Raw genomic sequence first — 15,974 nt, forward strand, 5'->3', positions numbered from 1 at the left:
GGACAGACAGAGAGACAGAGATACAATATAAATAATTATTGTGTTCACCCGTCTGTACACGTGTGTTCACTTGTCTGTAGGTGTCTGTAGACGTGTGTTCACTTGTTTGTAAGTGTCTGTAGGTGTGTGTTCACCTGTCTGTACACGTGTGTTCACTTGTCTGTAGGTGTGTGTTCACCTGTCTGTAGGTGTGTGTTCACCTGTCTGTAAGTGTCTGTAGGTGTGTGTTCACTTGTCTGTAGGTGTGTGTTCACCTGTCTGTAAGTGTCTGTAGGTGTGTGTTCACCTGTCTGTAAGTGTCTGTAGGTGTGTGTTCACCTGATATTGGTTCAGCAGAGTGTGTGTTTCTGTGTTTTGTTGTGCAGCGTTGCTCAGGTGTGTGTGTGCTTGCTGCAGTGTTTCCATGGCAGCAGAGAGAGAGGTGGAGAGGGGGCGGAGCCGGTGGTCAACAGCTGGACTGCCAGACAGGAAGTCTGCCTGGATGGAGTGAGCGAGAGACTGTGAAAGGCTGAAAGAGAGAAAGAAAGAGGTGAGTTGTGATCACTGCTTTGATCGGTTGATGGTTATTTTTAGATATGACTGTGAAACTGACCTCAGCTCCTGATTCGCTGCAGCCTCAGCAGTTGTTAGATTTACACCCCTGATGGCCTCCAACACAGACTCCACCTCGTTCAACAAACGCGTCTGATTGGCTGAATCAAGCTCTTCCTCTGTGGTCTGGTTTAGATGCTCTGCCTCCCTGTGCAGCACTGGATCAATCAGAGTGATAATGTGTCAATAACGTCATCATTGGTCGTCATTATACTGTTAGCTCTCATGCTCCTTTTTACCCTGAATATTGTCTTGAAGGCTGCTGATGCTGTCCAGTAGCAGTGCACCCTGGGAAAGGCTGTGGTTAGTGGACATGCCCACTTCCACCAAGTCGTTGGATAGACATGTGACCTAGCCAATCAGGAGATAGAAAATAAAACATTTCTGTTGATATAACGTGGCGGATGTCTTTTATATGTTAAGTGTTTATTATAAAATGCGACTGGAGCGAAGCGCCTACCTGCTGCACCAGAGCTCTCAGATCTGATGTCAAAAGACTGAAGTCGTCTTCAACCTTGGACAGACGTATCATGACAGAGCTGGTCTCTGAAAACAGCACCTTCACCGACGAACACCAAGAAACGTTAACCCACAACCAACAAATAGCTGATTATTATTCATTCAACTCTGCTGATCGTGTCTTCGTACCTCCAGGTCTTTCGTCTGATTCTCCACCGATAGCAGCTGCCGGTACGGCGCCATGGCAACACCGCTCAGATTGACCATCAGGAAGTAGTTGTGGAGTTTGTCCAGGGTGTCCAGCAGAACACCAGTACAGTCATCGTCACACGCTGGAGTTAAAAACAAGCACAGCCATCAGTCCTGATAACACGCAACGCATGTGTGTATGTGTCTGTGTGTCCTTGTTACTCACACATGCACTCTCCTCCCTCTAGGATGTGCCGCTCCTCACACAGGTCACATGACTGACCTTTGACCCCGGCCTTACACTCACACTCTCCTGTCAGCGCGTCACACAGCAGATGGAGGGAGCCCCATGCGCTGCAGCTACACTCTGAACATATGCCGCCCGGCAACCAGGGGTTACCATAGTAGCCAGCAGAACACCTGCAGGACAACAGGTAACCATGTTATCAGGAAGATAAGGAGTCACCCAGTCATATGATGAGGTGAGTGCAGGACGACCTGACAAAATTCTCACCTCTCACAGTATCGCCCCTCGTAGCCACGTTGACAGGAAGTGCAGCGGAAATCACCAAACACACCCTCTGACACACAGGTGAGACTGAAACTGATCACACAGTAGAGTCAGGAGCCACTCAGTTGATGGATAGATGAAGCAGGAAGTGTTCAGTGTGCAACATTACCTGTTGTCCCGGCGGGGGCAAGCACACAGCGAACAGTCACTGACAGATCCGCTGACGTTCCCATAATACCCCGGGGCACAGAGTCCACAGTTCCAGCCAATGGTGTGATGCAGACAGTCCTGTTTACGATAACAGTTTTTTACTTCATCGTCTGCAATCACCTTTAAAATATTTCAGCATGTATCAGCACTGTACCTGACAGAATCCAGTTTCTGCATCGCAGCTCTCACTGTGGTTGTTGCAGCGACATGGCACACATGGACGAACAAACATTAGCTTCTGACTCTGTGAGGACAACTCCGACTGAGGCTGACGGAAATATCCTGCTGCACATTCCTGCAGACGATACTGGGGTTACGGGGGTTACCGTAGCAACATGTTGAGTCATGTCCACAGTCTGACCCTTACCTGACAGGACAGTCCAGTGTATCCTGGAGGACAGATGCAGGACTCAATCAGTCTGGCTACGCCCCCTCTGATGTCTGACTCTTCCTCTAATTCAGCCTCCACGGCTGTCTCCATGGTAACGTTAGAGATCCTTAACAAACACAGGAAATGAATGACATCAACAGAGCTGCTGATGGACACCAGGAGAACACTGAACAACCATGGAGTGATGGACAAAGACACTGCTGCAGACTTTCCCCTAGAACTGAAGAAGCTACTCAGATGAAACGTCTTCTCAAAAAAAAGAGTTGCCTTTTTTGAACTTTTTTGGGATATACCATGACCTGGATGACTGAGGATCTTCACAGACTGGTGTGAAAATGTTTTAATTCATTTTATACAGAAATGGATAAAACTGAAGGAAGCTTCAGCCAGAAACCTGCTACAGACTTTGAACAATCTGCGTAAGTAAGTACAGTCAGCTGCTGCTCTGCTCAGTGTTCACTAGAGGGCGCAGTGAAGGTGTGTGCTGTGAGTATAGTACCTGCTCTGCTGCAGTCTGGTTCCATATGAAGCCTTGATGATGATGTAGTGGATGTTGCTGAGAACAGACATGAAGTCGGCGTGACTCACCGCCTTCTGTGACACTGAGTTAAAATACTTCCATTTGTGCTGCAACACAAACACATGACCATGAGTTGTCACAGGTTTAAACGTCTTTGATTCTTCTGATTTGCTGCAGCGTTACCTCTGTCAGCCTGATGTCGTGTTGTGTCTTCTCAGCGTTACTAGGGGCAACCATGTCAGTGTATATAACAAGCTTCCTCAAGTTCCCACCCCTCAGCAGCACCTGAGGCTCCAGGTTGGACAGTCCTGAAGCGTCCTCAGCATAATAGGTGACGGCGTAGGACAGCAGGCCACCGTAGGACAGCAGCTACAAGGGGGACACAGTAAAGATCACACATGGTGGACCCTGACCCCTCATCAGTACTCTAACCAACCCCTCATCATGTCACTAAAACTTCATCAGGACCCCAGCACTATCTACTCCACTTCCACCACAAGGTTCCTCCTCCTGTTAAAGGCCTCGTTCTTACTCTGTTTGTAATGGTACACTATTGTTGACCACAGAACAGATCTCATCATCACATGTGTGGAGCTGCTGGACTTCCTGGTTGAAGGTTCCTTCACCGACATAAAACGCGGCACTCGTCTCTCTCTAACATCCAGTAACTGTCGTAACTGAAGGCTGTAGGTGGTTGACAGCTGGACAGATATTCTTGTTACGTTTACTGATACCTTTTGAGTATAAATGTGTGTGTCGGTAAAGTCACTTTAGAAAGGAGCTCAAAGCTCTGCAGGACTTTCTGAATCCTTCCTAAAAGTCACAGTGGAGCAGTTGGTACCTGGTCCCCTTCAAACTGGGATGGCAGTTTCCAGTAAAGAGGGACACTCAGCCTGCTGGTGTTGAGCTGACGGGTGTCGAGCAGCATGTCACCGCCCTCCTGGTAAACCCCAGAAACAATGTCCTGCAGGTCAGACTGACTGACCAATGACAAGAGAGGACGAGTCAAACCGATCTGTGGAGAGAGAGAGAGAGAAACTGTAAAAACATCTGCTGTGTTTGTGATAGACGTGAAGAACACGAGGGACATGATGGACATGAGGGACATGATGGACATGAGAGGCATGATGGACATGAGGGGCATAATGGACATGATGAATATGAGGGACATGAGGGACGTGATGGATGTGATGGACATGAGGGACATGATGGATGTGATGATGTGAAGGACATGATGGATGTGAGGGACGTGAGGGTCGGAGGGACGTGATGGACATGATGGACAGGAGGGACGTGATGGATGTGATGAACATGAGAGACATGATGGACGTGATGATGTGAAGGACATGATGGACGTGAGAGATGCGATGGAGACGGACTCACAGGTCGTCTGGTCCGTCCTCCCTGCTCCTCACAGTCTCGACTCAGTCCTGAACAGAAACACTGAGAACATCCGTCTGGATCCTCAACTGATAAACCAAATGATCCAGAAACACACTCCTCACAACGTCGACCCGACACGCCAGCCTGGAACAACACACAGTAACACACAGTAACACACAGCAACACACAGTACTGAGCACTAAGTTCCTAATCTCTAATCTCTTCTCTCTTACTACTCATTCATTGTGTACTACTACTGTAAACATGTTATTAGCTGTGTGTCCCTCTCTCCATCTCCCCTGTGCTGGTGTTGGTTCTGGTGCTGGTTCTGGTTCTGGTTCTGGTCCCTGTTAAAAGGGAGTTTTTCTTGCCACCGTTGTCTTCGTGCTGTTCTGGTTCAAGGTCGGGTTTTATAAAGTGTCCTACAGTTTTTTCCAGTTGCTAACACACTAAAATGACACGGACGGCACAAATATTTAAACTGACACACAGAGAGCAAAACCTCGTCTCAAATCTCCAAAACTTTAAACACATTTTCTGCTTTACACACATTTTGCAATTTGAAATGGCTCTTTTTAAGTGTACTGAACGTGGTTCTCTGCATAAGACACAACAATCTGACATAAAGTCACATGTTTGTGATTTCAAATCACTGCCATTTAAAATGACACTACATGAGCTCATTTGCCACTATATGTGCCACCTGCCCAAACAGGTGTTATGTAATTGTTAACACTTCAATCAGGAAGTAAGCAGTAAGAGACCACAGGTGAGCATCTTTTTTTCTTTTACAACAACAGTGGAAGACATTGCTGAGAGAGGAAGAGGAAGAGGAAGAGGGAGGGTGAGAATGAGATGTGGACGAGGTGTTGTGGCCAGACCCAGCTGTCCGGCAGGATGCTGTCTAATTATTTCTGCACATTTTTTCTGCAATTGTATTTTTCAGCTTACTGTTTTGTGAGCATATTTTAGTTCACTCCAATGTAAATATATCTGCTGTGACTTGTTTGGTGAAAAATAAAAAAATAAATATTTCAATAGCACGTGTGTGTATCTGTAAATATTTCTGTGCATGTGAACAATCTGAAGAATTCTCTACAGTTTGAACTATGTTAGTATTATAGCAAAGCATACTAAAGATGAGAGTGCTTTTCATTGTGCCCAACAGTGTGTAGTTGGTTAGACAAACATCTGTAATATGAATGAAGTGTGTATCATCTGGTGCAAAAGTTTGATTTTGGTTGCAGTGCTTCATTTTGCTGGATATATGAAGTGTTTTGCAGTTTGGGTGAATTGTGTTAGTGTTTTGATAAAACCAGCCTAGTTTGCAAAATTGTGTTTAAGCAATTGGAAAAAACTGTAATTTGTTATTATATTGATATATAATTAAAGTTTAATTGAATCTTTTTCCTCCATCCTTACCTTGCAGACACACTCTCCATTGGGTTGACAGCCACAAACTCCCAGCTCCTTGTTACAGAACGTCTCGTTTGTTCCCGCCATGTCGCAGCCGCATGGTGAACATGCTGGGTAGCCATGGTAACCAGGTGCACACTGGTCGCAGGCCCTGCCAGAGAATCCATCTCTGCACTGACACTGCCCGTCAGTCAGGTGACACTGAGGGGTGGGGCTACCTGCAGGGCTGCAGCTGCACGGCTGGAGAGATAGCAGGAATTGAGTATGTGTTGCACCTGTCACAGGTGTGTCCCTCTGAGTGTGCCTGTGCATACCTGGCAGCCGGTGACGGGGTCATGACCCCAGTAACCTTCTTCACACCTGGAACAGGTGTCTCCCTCCGTGTGGGTGGGACAGATGCACTCTCCACTCTCGGGGTCACAGTTTCCACTGGTGTGATCACAGATGCATGCTGGGAACAAACAGAAAACAGCCAATCAGACGAAAGGGTCAACCAGTCATGTGCCAGACTGACGTGTCACACTGTCTACTTACATGTGCAGCCGCCGTCACGGAAACCATAGTAGCCATGACTACAGCGGTTACACTTATCTCCGGCCACACCCTCTACACAACTGCACCGCCCCTCCTCATCACATGACTCAGAGACAGATCCTGATTGGCTGCAGTCACAGTGCTGACAGCCACGCCCACTTTTCAGCCCGAAGAACCCCGTCTGAAACAAACAAGAATAAACAAACTGAAGCAAACAACCTAACCCTAACTGACAAATAAGTTCCAATCGCAGAATGAAAATGCAGCCAGTCAGATGACACCAGCGGGTGTGATGGAGACTTAAAAACAGAAACAGGGTGTGCTAAGGTGTGTCTCACCTGGCAGTGGTCACAGGTGCGTCCTGTCACATTCTCTCTGCACAAACATTGACCTGTTGTGACATCACACAGACTGGAGAGGGCGCCATTGACATCGCAACCACACTCTGTCAGAGAAAAACAGCTACCATCAGACTGGTTCACCTGCCAGTCATCATGAAGCCCCGCCCACCACCACAAAGCCCCACCCACCACAAAGCCCCACCTGCTAACTCAACTCACTGTTCACCAGTTCACTAGATGTTCACTAGTTCCTGGTTTAACGGTTCACTCATTCACTACCTCACTGGATGGCACCAGTTCACTGCTTCACTAGTTCACTGCTTCACTGCTTCACTCGTTCACTGCTTCACTCGTTCACTGCTTCACTGCTTCACTAGTTCACTAGTTCACTCGTTCACTGCTTCACTAGTTCACTGCTTCACTACTTCACTAGTTCACTAGTTCACTGCTTCACTAGTTCACTGCTTCACTAGTTCACTCGTTCACTAGTTCACTAGTTCACTGCTTCACTCGTTCACTGCTTCACTGCTTCACTAGTTCACTAGTTCACTAGTTCACTCGTTCACTGCTTCACTAGTTCACTACTTCACTAGTTCACTGCTTCACTCGTTCACTGCTTCACTAGTTCACTCGTTCACTAGTTCACTCGTTCACTGCTTCACTGCTTCACTAGTTCACTACTTCACTAGTTCACTGCTTCACTAGTTCACTGCTTCACTACTTCACTAGTTCACTACTTCACTCGTTCACTAGTTCACTGCTTCACTCATTCACTAGTTCACTGCTTCACTCGTTCACTGCTTCACTGCTTCACTAGTTCACTGCTTCACTACTTCACTAGTTCACTACTTCACTCGTTCACTCGTTCACTAGTTCACTGCTTCACTGCTTCACTAGTTCACTCGTTCACTGCTTCACTGCTTCACTAGTTCACTGCTTCACTACTTCACTAGTTCACTACTTCACTCGTTCACTAGTTCACTGCTTCACTCATTCACTAGTTCACTGCTTCACTCGTTCACTGCTTCACTGCTTCACTAGTTCACTGCTTCACTCGTTCACTAGTTCACTGCTTCACTGCTTCACTAGTTCACTGCTTCACTGCTTCACTACTTCACTAGTTCACTACTTCACTCGTTCACTCGTTCACTGCTTCACTACTTCACTCATTCACTCGTTCACTGCTTCACTAGTTCACTCGTTCACTGCTTCACTGCTTCACTCGTTCACGAGTTCATTCGTTCACTACTTCACTCGTTCACTAGTTCACTGCTTCACTAGTTCACTCGTTCACTAGTTCACTGCTTCACTACTTCACTCGTTCACTACTTCACTCATTCACTCGTTCACTGCTTCACTCGTTCACTAGTTCAGTCATTCACTAGTTCACTGCTTCACTGCTTCACTAGTTCACTAGTTCACTTGTTCACTAGTTCACTGCTTCACTCGTTCACTGCTTCACTGCTTCACTAGTTCACTAGTTCACTGCTTCACTAGTTCACTGCTTCACTAGTTCACTAGTTCACTTGTTCACTAGTTCACTGCTTCACTCGTTCACTGCTTCACTGCTTCACTAGTTCACTAGTTCACTGCTTCACTCGTTCACTGCTTCACTGCTTCACTAGTTCACTAGTTCACTGCTTCACTAGTTCACTAGTTCACTTGTTCACTAGTTCACTGCTTCACTCGTTCACTGCTTCACTGCTTCACTCGTTCACTAGTTCACTCGTTCACTAGTTCACTGCTTCACTAATTACCTAGTTCACTTGTTCACTAGTTCACTCGTTCACTAGTTCACTGGTGCCAACCCGTGAGCTTGTCAGAGGTCAAATCTAATCTTGATTTAAAAGAATGAACATTGTTCCTGCAACAAAGCACGGAGTGTTACTGTATGTGTGTGCGTGTGTGTGTGTGTGTTTCACTGTGTGTGTGTGTGTGTGTGTGTGTGTGTGTGTGTGTGTGTGTGTGTGTGTGTGTGTAACTCACCCCGACAGTCCTTGGCGTCCACAGCATCTCCATAGTAACCAGGCCGGCAGACCTCACAGTGTCTCCCAGACGTGTTGCCGAGGCAACGCAGACACTCCCCGGAGATGGTGTCACAGTGTCCTGCCATGCTGACATCCACGTTACCGTGACACTCACAGCGAACACACACCCCGCCCATTACCTGTGGGTTACCATAGTAACCACTGGCACATCTGGAGACAGATACACAGGTGTCACTCCATATCCACTGGTCCACTGATTGGTCAGTCAACCTGACAATTACCCTCACCTCTCACAGTGTGTCCCGGTGTATCCGTCCTGACACTGGTCACATGACACCTGTCCAGACGCCTCCAGCACACAGGTGGGACTGAAACTGATGTTACACAATAATTACACACTGACTACACACTGACTACTAGTATGTAGTATCAGTGTGTAGTATTGGTGTGTAGTGATAGTGAGTAGTGATAGTGTGTAGTATTGTGTGTAGTGATAGTATGTAGTGCTGTGTGTAGTGATGTGTGTAGTGCTGTGTGTAGTATTGTGTGTAGTGCTGTGTGTAGTGATAGTGTGTAGTGCTGTGTGTAGTATTGTGTGTAGTGCTGTGTGTAGTGATAGTGTGTAGTGCTGTGTGTAGTATTGTGTGTAGTGCTGTGTGTAGTGATGGTGTGTAGTATTGTGTGTAGTGCTGTGTGTAGTATTGTGTGTAGTATTGTGTGTAGTGATAGTGTGTAGTATTGTGTGTAGTATTGTGTGTAGTGCTGTGTGTAGTATTGTGTGTAGTATTGTGTGTAGTGATAGTGTGTAGTATTGTGTGTAGTGATAGTGTGTAGTGCTGTGTGTAGTGATAGTGTGTAGTGATAGTGTGTAGTGCTGTGTGTAGTGCTGTGTGTAGTGATAGTGTGTAGTGATAGTGTGTAGTGCTGTGTGTAGTGATAGTGTGTAGTGATAGTGTGTAGTGCTGTGTGTAGTGCTGTGTGTAGTGATAGTGTGTAGTGATAGTGTGTAGTGCTGTGTGTAGTATTGTGTGTAGTGATAGTGTGTAGTGATGGTGTGTAGTATTGTGTGTAGTGCTGTGTGTAGTATTGTGTGTAGTATAGTGTGTAGTGATAGTGTGTAGTGCTGTGTGTAGTGATAGTGTGTAGTGATAGTGTGTAGTGCTGTGTGTAGTGATAGTGTGTAGTGATAGTGTGTAGTGCTGTGTGTAGTGATAGTGTGTAGTGATAGTGTGTAGTGATAGTGTGTAGTGCTGTGTGTAGTGATAGTGTGTAGTGATAGTGTGTAGTGCTGTGTGTAGTGCTGTGTGTAGTGATAGTGTGTAGTGATAGTGTGTAGTGCTGTGTGTAGTATTGTGTGTAGTGATAGTGTGTAGTGATGGTGTGTAGTATTGTGTGTAGTGCTGTGTGTAGTATTGTGGGTAGTATTGTGTGTAGTGATAGTGTGTAGTATTGTGTGTAGTGATAGTGTGTAGTGCTGTGTGTAGTGATAGTGTGTAGTGATAGTGTGTAGTGCTGTGTGTAGTAATAGTGTGTAGTGATAGTGTGTAGTGCTGTGTGTAGTGCTGTGTGTAGTGATAGTGTGTAGTGATAGTGTGTAGTGCTGTGTGTAGTGCTGTGTGTAGTGATAGTGTGTAGTGATAGTGTGTAGTGCTGTGTGTAGTGATAGTGTGTAGTGATAGTGTGTAGTGCTGGGTGTAGTGATAGTGTGTAGTGCTGTGTGTAGTGCTGTGTGTAGTGATAGTGTGTAGTGCTGTGTGTAGTGATAGTGTGTAGTGATAGTGTGTAGTGCTGTGTGTAGTGATAGTGTGTAGTGCTGTGTGTAGTGCTGTGTGTAGTGATAGTGTGTAGTGCTGTGTGTAGTGCTGTGTGTAGTGATAGTGTGTAGTGATAGTGTGTAGTGCTGTGTGTAGTGATAGTGTGTAGTGATAGTGTGTAGTGCTGTGTGTAGTGCTGTGTGAAGTGATAGTGTGTAGTGCTGTGTGTAGTGATAGTGTGTAGTGATAGTGTGTAGTGCTGTGTGTAGTGCTGTGTGTAGTGATAGTGTGTAGTGATGTGTGTAGTACTGTGTGTAATCTTGATAACAGGAAGTAAACATGGAGGAGGAGTCAGGAGCCTGATTAGACAAACCTGTTTGACGGATCCGTCAGAGGACATGGACAAATCCGACAGTCCTCTGTTGTCCCCTCTGTGGCATCACCATAGAAACCAGGAAGACACTCATCACAGTGAGGACCAGTGGTGTTATGGGTACAACCCTGAGAGACAGACAGGTCAGAGAGAGGGGTCAGAGAGTGAGACAGGTGAGACAGGTCAGGGAGACAGGTCAGAGACACAGACAGGTTAGATAGACACAGATTAGACAGGTGAGAGACAGACGTGAGACTCACCACACAGACCCCGTTGACGTCACAGTCTCTGGCGTGGTCGTTGCACTCACACTGCATACAGTTCCCTCCAAACAAGACTCCGCCCACTCTGTAGAAACCTGGAGAACACGTCTGAAACACAAAACCACACATTACATGAAGGTGAGAAGCTCCACTCCAACCAGGGCACAAACCCCGCCCCCTCCACGGTAAGACCGTATGTGATGAAGTGACGCACTCACCTCACAGGAAGTGCCGCTGTAACCCCAAGGACATTCACACGTCTCCACAGCAACCACCTGTTTGCCAGGAACTGAGTGGGAATCAGCAACGTCCAGTGAGACTGAGCTGAGGCTGAGAGACAGAGACAAAAACAGACATTCAAACAGGTCAAGGTGTTCCTGAAGGACTGGGTCAGAACCTCAGGTCTGGGTTAGAAGCTGTGGGACTAAGTTAGAACCAGGACCATGTCAGAACCTAAAGGTCAGAACGTGAGGTTCTTGCTCAGGACCTCACCGTACAGGGCCGCCGACCAACGTGTTCAGGTGAAGTCTAACAGTCAATGCCGTCAACCTGGCCAGAACAAGCAGCAGGTCATCACGGGAGACTGGGACACCTGCTGGATCGTCCACAAACTGCTGAGGGACCATCGTCACAGTAACTGACTGTTCAGCCAGCGGAGAGAGGAAGAGGAGGAGAGGAGGTGAAAGACGAAGAGTCCGACTGTTACCCTGGAAACAAGAGGGGGAAGTTGAGTCTGGGTGCTGAAGTCCTTTTACAGACATGAAGATCTGAACTCTGATTTGTTCTCACCTCAATGAGGATCTCACAGTGGGCGGGGACAGAGCGGTCTTCGTTGTCCAATGGGATGTCATAAACCACAGAGTAGTTCAGGAAACCTCCATAAGACACCAGCTAGAGACAGAGAGACAGACAGTAAGAAACAGGGTCACTGGGAGACAGACAGTTACTGAGAGACAGATGGTCACTGAGAGACAGACAGTTACTGAGAGACAGACAGTCAGTGAGAGACAGACAGTCAGTGAGAGACAAATAATCATTAATCGCAATGGAGGCTGACCTTGTTGCCAAGGAAACTGTCAGGTGCCTTCCACCATAGCACCTGTTCGTGGACAGTGCCAGACGATGTGTTGCTGGGAAGGGGGAGGTCATTGCTGTGGATCACCTGGTGGCTGTTATGGGGCCACAAGGGGCGGAGCCAAGCATCTGTATAAAGTACCTGAACAAAAAAACAACGGCTTTTCTAAGACACCTGAGTACAAGTGTGAGTTACCTGAGAACGTGGGTGTGGTACCCGAGTACAGGTGTGAGTCTCCTGAATCCTAAATACAGATGTGTGTTACCCAAGTACAGGTGGGAGTTTCCTGAGTACAGGTGTGAGTTATCTGAACACAGGTGAGTGTTACATGAGTGTGTTACCTGAGCAGTGGGCCATGTGGAGCTCTCACAAACATCAGACACACCAAAACAGAAACACTCAGTGCAGCCAAGGGGGTTGTTCTCCTGAAGGTTGAAGAAACCTGGCTTACACAGATCACAGTGAGCTCCCACCACATTCACCTGGGTGGGGGCGGGGGGGCAGGTGAGATATCAGAGAACAGTTGAGAGGGCAGAGAACAGGTGAGACATCAGGTGAGAGAACCTGGTTACCTTGCAGGTGCAGGGGCTGCAGGGGTCGGTGTTGGTGCTTCCTGACAAGTTACACTCACAGCGAATACACAGAGGAAAATCTCTGTATCCAAACGCACAACGGTCACACTGTCGACCTGCAAACCCTTCCTGGCAGACACACTGACCTGCAGACACACCTGGACACACACACACAGAGTCAGAGCAGTTCAACCGTAACGAGAGAAACAACGATGAAACACTCACCTGGACGAGAGTCGTCTCTGGAACACGCTGGAGATTTAGACCCCCTCACATCACAGCTACACTCAACACAAGGAGAGTCGGCGTATGGAGACACCTGCACACACAGTAGTAGGTAGTATTATTTACAGTACCTCAGTAGGTCTATAGTACTATCTACAGTACCTCAGTAAGCCTATAGTATTATTTACAGTACAGCATTAGGTGTATAGTATTACTTACAGTACAGCATTAGGGCTGTAGTATTATTTACAGTACCTCAGTAGGTCTATAGTGTTATTTACAGTACAGCATTAGGGCTGTAGTATTATTTACAGTACCTCAGTAGGTCTATAGTATTATTTACAGTACCTCAGTAGGTCTATAGTATTATTTACAGTACAGCATTAGGGCTGTAGTATTATTTACAGTACCTCAGTAGGTCTATAGTATTATTTACAGTACAGCATTAGGGCTGTAGTATTATTGACAGTACCTCAGTAAGTCTATAGTATTATTTACAGTACATGCATTAGGGCTGTAGTATTATTTACAGTACAGCATTAGGTCTGTAGTATTATTTACAGTACCTCAGTAAGTCTATAGTATTATTTACAGTACAGCATTAGGTCTGTAGTATTATTTACAGTACCTCAGTAAGTCTATAGTATTATTTACAGTACAGCATTAGGGCTGTAGTATTATTTACAGTACCTCAGTAGGTCTATAGTATTATTTACAGTACAGCATTAGGGCTGTAGTATTATTTACAGTACCTCAGTAGGTCTATAGTATTATTTACAGTACAGCATTAGGGCTGTAGTATTATTTACAGTACCTCAGTAGGTCTATAGTATTATTTACAGTACCTCATTAGGTCTGTAGTATTATTTACAGTACCTCAGTAAGTCTATAGTATTATTTACAGTACAGCATTAGGGCTGTAGTATTATTTACATTACAGCATTAGGGCTGTAGTATAATCTACAGTACTATTAGCAGGTCGTTAATATTATTTACAGTACCTCAGCAGGTCTGTAGTACCCGTCCTGACAGGTCTCACAGTTGACTCCGGCGGTGTTTCGTTGACAGTCGATACAGACTCCGCCCCCCTGACGAACGCCGTGAGCGTTGAGACTCAGCGAGAGCTCTGCGACCGTCTGGTTGTAGAAGCAGTCGACTGCTTTGTTATGACAGTTACACTCTAAGAGGGAGAGACAACGTTCAGGGTGACAGATTTGGAGGCGATGGTCAGGATTAATAACCACGTTTCTTACTTTCACATGTGTTTCCCTCAGAGATGGTGCCTGGTTGCCATGGCTGCTGGTGGTAACCGGGGCAACACTCATTACAGCTCTCTCCACAGGTGTTGTGTTCACACACACACTGCAGCTTCTGTCCACACACACACAGGTAACATCATCATCCTCTGTAAGATTGAATCAGGTGCTCAGAGTCTCAGGTGTGCATCATTACCTTGGTTACAGGATCCAGAGGGCAGCTCTGGGCGTGTCCGTAGCAGATGCACATCCCACCCACAGAGATGTCTTTGATTGAGTAATAGTACTGAGAGACACATGAACACAGAACACATCAGACATAGTTGACCACCAGCTGATCACCAGCTGACCACCAGCTGATCATCAACTGATCACCAACTGATCAACTGATCATAAACTGATCATCAACTGATCACCAACTGATCAACTGATCACCAACTGACCACCAACTGATCAACTGATCATAAACTGATCATCAACTGATCACCAACTGATCAACTGATCATAAACTGATCATCAACTGATCACCAACTGATCAACTGATCACCAACTGACCACCAACTGATCAACTGATCATAAACTGATCATCAACTGATCACCAACTGATCAACTGATCATCAACTGATCACCAACTGACCACCAACTGATCAACTGATCATCAACTGATCACCAGCTGATCACCAGCTGACCACCAGCTGATCAACTGATCACCAACTGATCAACTGATCACCAACTGATCAACTGATCATCAACTGATCACCAGCTGACTACCGGCTGTCCACAAACTGATCACCAGCTGATTACCAACTGATCACCAGCTGATCCCCAGCTGATCATCAGAATCCACCGACTTCCTGTCTCACCCGTCGGGTGACTATGGGGTCAATGTCTCGGGGGTCGCGGGCACTCAGTGTCATCAGGTCAGCATTGAGCGTTCTTATTCGCTGAAGCCTCAGTCTGATGTAACGAGCCGACGTGAAGTTCAGAAGGTCAGAGGTCAAGTCGTCAGCTCCCGGTCGGCCATTAATCAGAGAAGTGTGAATCTGAAAAAGAGAAAGAGAGAACAACTCAGACAACGTGTTTAGTCAAAGTCAAAGACAGACAGACAGACATGTAGACAGGCAGACAGACAGGTAGACAAGTAGACAGACAGACATGTAGACAGGCAGACAGAGAAACAGATGTGCATACAGACAGATAGACAGGTAGACAGTAGGACCTCAAAACTGAAGAAGTCCTTTTCCTCACTGCAATCAGACTCCTAAACAGCTGACAGGAGTTTATAAGACAGACAATGAGACAGACAGACAGACAGACAGACAGGCAGGCAGACTGTCTCACCTCTCCGTGCTCCAGTGGGTTCAGTCTGGAGTAATACGATGTACAGATGACCTCGGTGTCCCTCCTGTAGGTTGGGGGTCCGAGTCTCGGGGTGATGTTGTAGCGAGACAAACACTCAGAGTCACTGATGGCATAAAACTGCCAGGGGTCAAAGGTCAACCCGTCCAGTGAGCGCTCCAGGATCCAGTTTCCTGAGAGACAGACAGGTGATTATGTCTGACACATAGACCAGATGTGGACATGTCAACAGACAGTTACGCTGTTAAAGTCTCACCTGGACGTGGAGAGTTGGCTGCTTTGATGATGATGTAGGCAACCTGAAAAATCTGAACACAGAAAACATCATCTGTAGATACCAGGTAACTGAGACATCGTGAAAACCAGTCCACGTCTCCATGTTCAGGTGTTAGGGTTAGTAAGGCCAGGTAACAAACAGGTATCCAGTGCTCCTGGTACAGGGCCCTAGCCACCTCAGTGTCTGTGTCTCACCTGTATCTGTGTCTCACTTGTGTCAGTGTCTCACCTGTATCTGTGTCTCACCTGTGTCGGTGTCTCACCTGTTTCAGTATCTCACCTGTATCT

At 46.6% G+C, this 15,974-nt stretch overlaps 1 pseudogene across 1 annotated transcript in view; it reads right to left on the reverse strand.

The window, feature by feature from the left end:
* The window catches only part of LOC311503688 (laminin subunit alpha-1-like), a 48,454-nt pseudogene that overhangs the window by 11,218 nt on the left and 21,262 nt on the right, over positions 1–15,974 (reverse strand). The window contains exons 5-38 of the transcript in view: positions 15,667–15,718; positions 15,393–15,583; positions 14,915–15,094; positions 14,248–14,337; positions 14,049–14,166; positions 13,797–13,975; positions 12,796–12,889; positions 12,571–12,716; positions 12,340–12,480; positions 11,981–12,139; positions 11,713–11,814; positions 11,416–11,630; positions 11,142–11,253; positions 10,921–11,031; positions 10,661–10,788; positions 8,821–8,907; positions 8,532–8,743; positions 6,543–6,649; positions 6,205–6,385; positions 5,985–6,121; positions 5,677–5,910; positions 4,255–4,398; positions 3,713–3,886; positions 3,055–3,240; positions 2,851–2,978; positions 2,328–2,457; positions 2,115–2,255; positions 1,920–2,038; positions 1,754–1,843; positions 1,466–1,659; positions 1,052–1,382; positions 831–942; positions 593–749; positions 1–125 (exon numbers count right to left, since the gene is read on the reverse strand). The exon at positions 1–125 is cut by the window's left edge and continues 122 nt beyond it. The product of the transcript in view is annotated as a laminin subunit alpha-1-like (transcript). The remainder of the gene's footprint in view (positions 126–592; positions 750–830; positions 943–1,051; positions 1,383–1,465; positions 1,660–1,753; positions 1,844–1,919; positions 2,039–2,114; positions 2,256–2,327; positions 2,458–2,850; positions 2,979–3,054; positions 3,241–3,712; positions 3,887–4,254; positions 4,399–5,676; positions 5,911–5,984; positions 6,122–6,204; positions 6,386–6,542; positions 6,650–8,531; positions 8,744–8,820; positions 8,908–10,660; positions 10,789–10,920; positions 11,032–11,141; positions 11,254–11,415; positions 11,631–11,712; positions 11,815–11,980; positions 12,140–12,339; positions 12,481–12,570; positions 12,717–12,795; positions 12,890–13,796; positions 13,976–14,048; positions 14,167–14,247; positions 14,338–14,914; positions 15,095–15,392; positions 15,584–15,666; positions 15,719–15,974) is intronic.

This window comes from Chelon labrosus, assembly GCF_963514085.1.
Source record: "Chelon labrosus genome assembly, chromosome: 18".
Classification (NCBI taxonomy): Eukaryota; Metazoa; Chordata; class Actinopteri; order Mugiliformes; family Mugilidae; genus Chelon; species Chelon labrosus.